The sequence below is a fragment of the Diabrotica virgifera genome, chromosome 6 (assembly GCF_917563875.1).
Source record: "Diabrotica virgifera virgifera chromosome 6, PGI_DIABVI_V3a".
NCBI classification, from domain to species: Eukaryota; Metazoa; Arthropoda; class Insecta; order Coleoptera; family Chrysomelidae; genus Diabrotica; species Diabrotica virgifera.
This window is the reverse complement of record NC_065448.1, coordinates 253,905,863-253,911,801: the sequence shown is the minus strand read 5'-3', so window position 1 is coordinate 253,911,801 and position 5,939 is coordinate 253,905,863. Positions and strand designations below refer to the sequence as shown.

The 5,939-nt window shown below is 32.6% G+C and overlaps 1 long non-coding RNA gene across 1 annotated transcript; it reads left to right on the top strand.

Moving 5' to 3' along the window:
- Positions 1-403: 403 nt before the first annotated feature.
- Positions 404-3,555, top strand: LOC126886841 (uncharacterized). Its single transcript, XR_007698783.1, has 2 exons — positions 404-1,222; positions 1,376-3,555. It is a non-coding gene; the product is annotated as an uncharacterized LOC126886841 (long non-coding RNA).
- Positions 3,556-5,939: the final 2,384 nt, after the last annotated feature.

The following is a 5,939-nucleotide window of genomic DNA, read 5'->3' as shown; positions in this document are numbered from 1 at the left end:
ATGGAATAAATATGGACGTCCTTTGGACGTCCGACGTTGGACGTCCTTCGGGCGGAATAAATATGGACGTCCTTTGGACGTCCGACGTTGAACGTCCATACTGGACGAAATACGGACGTTTTATGAACGCTTATATATTTTATATTGGACACATTATTACGGGATCAAATAGCAAAATAATTCAATAAAATATTAACTTACGCGTTAACTTTACGTTAATGAAATACAGTCAAACCTGTCAGTAACGGCCACTAAAATGAAAGAACTATTGGCTGATATAGAAAGGTGGCCGTTATTGCCAGTTTTTGTAGTCTAGATATACAGTAAAACTTGTGTTACTGGCCACCTGATAAAATCGGCCACCTGTACTAACGGCCAATTTAAAAATTCCCCAAACCAATTATATCTAGACTACAAAAACTGGCAATACCGGTCACCTTTCTATATCGGCCAATAGCTTTTTCATTTTTAGTGGCCGTTACTGACAGGTTTTACTGTAATTGGTTTGGGGAATTTTTAAACTGGCCGTTAGTACAGGTGGCCGGTGTTTGCAGGGGGCCGGTAACACAGGTTTTACTGTAGTTTAAATCGAAAAGATTAAATCTTAATTCAAAATTGTATATATACAATTATTACAATTATAAACTATATATAGTTTAGTATCCAAAACATGTTTTTGATTTTATGTAATGTAATGAAAATCTTATTTGTAAATTATTGGTTACAACTGTTTAACAATAGGAAATATTCAAGAATAAATAAAATAAAAGTTTAATCCTAACAACACAAAACATTCCAGGAATGTAGGTACTACCGTTCTATTCCGTGAACATCTATCTGATTAAATTATGGGTGGAAAGTTACCACAAGATATTCTATGAACATAGTACAATGTCTTCCTGGAGGGGTAAAATTTTCCATTACAAGATTTTAAGAGAGGCCATTTACTATTCAATTTGCGTTCATTTTCAAATTTGCCGCGCGAGTATCTATGTAGCGTCACGTGGTCATTGGCATTCATTGGTCATCACATTTCATATATTTATTTCATTTTCATGGATAACCGATAACCTAAAAATTTAGTAAAAATTTTGATTGGAAAAAAATGCATCGATAACTGTCGATAAGGGGGTGTGGGAAATGGAAATTAGTGGCTTTTTTGCTGTACTATCTGCCAGTTTTTGCTCTGGGCTCTGGCTGGATCTCTTGTTTAAACAATTTTGTAAGTATTATAACATCCGTTTTCAATTTTCTTTATTCTTTATGAAACGAATCATTTATACATGCATATTATTACCTGTAAATAGGTACCTATTTCTTTTGATTTTTAATTGTAAAGAATAGAAAAATTACCGTTCATTTTAATTTTTTTTAGAATCAGCTGAAAGTGGCCTACAAAAAAAAACCAAGAAGGAAATGTATAGCCTTGTGGCTATGAAAGGCAAAAGAGAGATATAAAAAGTGTATTGGCTAGTTGGAAGAAAGTCCACATTGTCCATGCATAATAAGTTATTACTTTATCAACAAATATCAAGAAGATAGCAGGGTCACGAGCATCAACTTCATAAGTTCAAGAATATCGAGGAAATCCAGCTCCTCGATACTACTGGGCAAACTAGAAGATTGAAGAGGACAAATCCTTTTGAACTAGTTTGAGTGATAGGTGATAGTGAAAAACGGAGCATAGTGCTTGTGTGCTGTGCCTGTGTATGTTAGAATAATAGTGCACGATCTTGTTAGATTAGATAAGAGACGCTATGGGGTAAGCTCTTCATTTTAAGAAACAGTAGTAATTTAGGTTAAATTAAAATTGCTCATTGGTCAATTATGACCAGATTGTTTTTTTATGTTTGGCAAAAAGGACTTAAGTCAGAATTGCACATTGATAATGTTTTGATGATTTCTGGACCAGAAAAAAACTGTTGTAGATGTAAACTGTATGTACAGTAGAATCTACTACAGTACTGTAGAAATCATCAAAACATTATCGATGTGCAATTCTGACTTAAGCCCTTTTTCCCAAACATCAGAGAATTGTAATGTACAATAATTCTCCTATCTGCTTTTTCATGAATTTTGTAGGAGACGAAAAACCATTTTTAGGATCATCTGCTTTCACATGTAAATTTTGACATGTTTTGTAGTAAATAGATATTCTTGTTCTCATGATCATTTTTCAGTGCGTCACAGTTTTTCGATTTCTCTCTAATGCATTAAGTTAGATGAGACGGAAAAAGCGGTAGCTCCGTGATTAAACACAAAAATAATGCAGCATTACAATGGTTATATACATAAGATGTCTATTCCTAACCTACGTTTGATTCGTTGATATTTAGAATGCGCGTTTTTTCTAGCCAATCAAATACACATATTACGAACATTTGACGAAAACTTCGTCCATTTTGGCCATTTTTTAGAAGTGTCAAAGAGTCAAGTGACGGTTATTATTCAGGTCAGTATTTTGTGTACCTGTCATTTTGAAATTTCGAATTCGACTTCACTTGTGTTTCACAACGTCTTTGTGCATTATTTTGTGTTTTGGTTTAGAATTTAGTTCGTTAAAAGTTAGTCATTGGCGTGAGGAGACTAGAGACATTCGAGATGTACCGAAGAGTGCTAAATATCTCATGAGTAGATAGAATAGCCAACGTGGAGGTAATGAGACTTACGCATAAGGAACGAGAACTAACAAATAAGAAGAAAACTGAGATATATGGGACATGTGATGAGAGATGTATATCTAATACTCCAGGTCATTCAAGGAGACGTAACTCATGGCTGAAGAACCTTAGGAACTGGTTTGGATGTAATAACAATGAATTATTTAGAGCCGCGGTTTCAGAAATAAAGATCGCTCTGATGATTACCGACTTTTGAAGCGGAGACAGCACCTAGAGAAGAAGATAAAAACACAGTTTATGGATAGTTTTGTGTCATTTTTTAATGTTTCCATATTTATAAAATTAATTAACAATATTGTTTACTTTTTAATTTTATTCCCCTTTATAAAAAATACCTACATGTTAACATATTGTGTAAAAATCAAATCTACTAAATTACTAATTAGTTTAATTCCACAAGTAATTTTCACCTATGGCTAAGTACGATTGTGGCATCTGTCAGATTCGTCAATAATTACATGAAATAAGTCTCGACACACCCAATACAGTATATGACGTCATAATTAATGACGCACTGAAAAATGATCATGAGAACAAGTATAGTTGAATTTACTACAAAACATGTCAAAAAATATATGAAAACAGGATGTGACTATAAAAAAAGTTTTTAGTCTCTCTTACAAAACTCATGAAAAACAAATCGGAGATATGTCACATCGGTGACTATATCCAGGGAATGTCTAAAAAATATACTTTGATGTCCCAAGAACCAAATATAACCTACAGTCCATCTAATTTACTTACCGTTGCACGTCATTATCTACGCCAGAGATCTAAGTTGACATAGTTGCCAAAGTATAAAAAGATCCTGAATCCATTTTAAATCAAATTTATCACATAATTATTGTAAACGTGGATTATACAACAAAACAAATTAATATTCAATGTACATAAGTAAAAACTTAAGAAATAGAGAACAAGAATTAAGTTATAATCTTTTAAGATTTGCAGTGCAAGCGTTTTTGCACTGCATTGTTAATAATTAAAAAACGGCAAAAAGTTGTCAGATACCTCGATTATTCCAAGTCGTTATAAAATTAGGTGAAATTTATATTTTTATAGTAGAGGATCTTTTTATAGTAAAGTAAATAATAAAAACAGTAAATATAATAAATAAAACAGATACTTATAGTAAAGAATATAAACAAATATGAAGTGTCATCACCGCAACTGTCAAATAAATGTTACCAATTTATTCTAAAATGTCACCTTCGTTCGATTACAGTTACAGTGTGATCCGAACAAATCTGCTTCATAAAAACACTTTATAATCTATTTATACAAATTAAATGAAACATATTATTGTGTATTTCTTTAGGTTAACATTAATAGAAATCTTCAAATATTATTTCTACGCGTATATAATAAAATATGTCTAGTGGCTGTAATTCCAGTGTACTCGGCAAAGTGATTCTAAAAAAGAACACACCTACCGCCTAAATATTTCGTGTTGGTATCATGCGACGTCACAGGCTACGACGCGGATGACGCGCAACAGTTTTAGTAAATTAGACGAAGTATGTAGATATATACAGGGTGTAACAAAAATACAGGTCATAAATTTAATCACATATTCTGGGACCAAAAATAGTTTGATTGGACCTAACTTACCTTAGTACAAATGTGCACACAAGAAAAGTTACAGCCCTTTGATGTTATATAAATATTATATATATAATAGCACTAAGGGCCTTAGAGGCCCATGGCTTGAAAAGTTTGTTTTTTTTTTCATTTTCACGTTTCTTTATGTACTGAGATCTTCTCTGGCTTGATATGTGATTTTTCTTCATTCCTTCCTGTTATTCATTTTTCTTTTCTGACCCTGTAGCACCATTCTTTCCAAATCTTTTTCGACCTCTTGCTTCCATCTATTTTTCGGCCTTCCTCTTCTCTTTCTTGAAGTTGTAGTGTAGTTTAGTACCCTTTTTGGAGTCCTCGTGTTTGGCATCCTTTCAATGTGACCTCGCCATCTAAGTCTCTGTGCCTTTATCACTCATTTGAAGTTACAAGATGAAGTGATTTTTTCCAATATATCGAAAACTATTAGAGATTTTTTATTGAAAATGGACATGTGGCATTATTATGGCAGCAGTATCTTACGAAAAAACTATAGTAAAATTTGGACACCCCATAAAAATTTTATAGGGGTTTTGTTCCTATAAACCCCCCCCCAAACTTTTGTGCATGTTTCAATTTAATTATTATTGTAGTACCATTTAAACACAACGTTTTAAAAACTTTTTTGCCTCTTATTGCTTTTTCGAAAAGTCAATTTTTATCGAAATATTTTGAATATTTGTCAAATCCACCACATATTTGTATATGGTTAAGTACGATTATGGAGACTTAATAATAATATGCAGACTTATTTATGCTTTACATTGTTAGGTATATTTTGAACCATAGTAAAAAAGAAGCCAGATCTCGATAAAACGTGCCTTATCGAAAAAATACAAAGAGGCAAAAATGTTTTAAAAACATTCTGTTTAACTAATGGTACCTCAGTAATAGTTTAATTGGAACGTACACAAACATTTGGGGGGTTTAAAGGAACAAAACCCCCATAAAATTTTTATGTAGACATGTTAAAAAAGAAGTCGCAACTCGATAAAAACTGCCTTATCTGAAAAATACTAAGAAACAAAAATATTGAATTTAACTAATGGTACCACAATAATAAAATTGAATTGGAACGTACACAAAAGTTTGGGAGGATCTAAGGGATCAAAACCCCCATAAAATTTTTATGGGGTGCACAAATTTCACCATAATTTTTCTTTAAGATATTCCTGCCATAGTAATGCCACATGTCCATTTTCAATAAAAAATCGCTAATAGTTTTCGATATAATCGAAAAAATCTATTTTCATTTTGTAATTTCAAAGGGCTGTAACTTTTTTTATGTGCATATTTGTACTAAGGTAAGTTAGGTTCATTCGAACTATTTTTGGTCCCAGAATATGTGATTTAATTTATGACCTGTATTTTTGTTACACCCTGTATATACAGCCCATTACGCACCACCTTAAAAATTGGGCATTTTTGATGTCTCGAATTTCCTAAACATGTTGCATCTAAGTGATTTTTTTATAATATTCTAGCCTAGGCCCTAGGCTATAGGTTAAGTACCTCCTTATGCTTGTCATGCACAGGGAGCTATACTGTATATATTATATCACATCGCTCTCTATAGTAATGAGTGAGCCTGCACATACGGAACCATTTGTTTCCTGTCTGCAGGCTCACTCATTACTATAG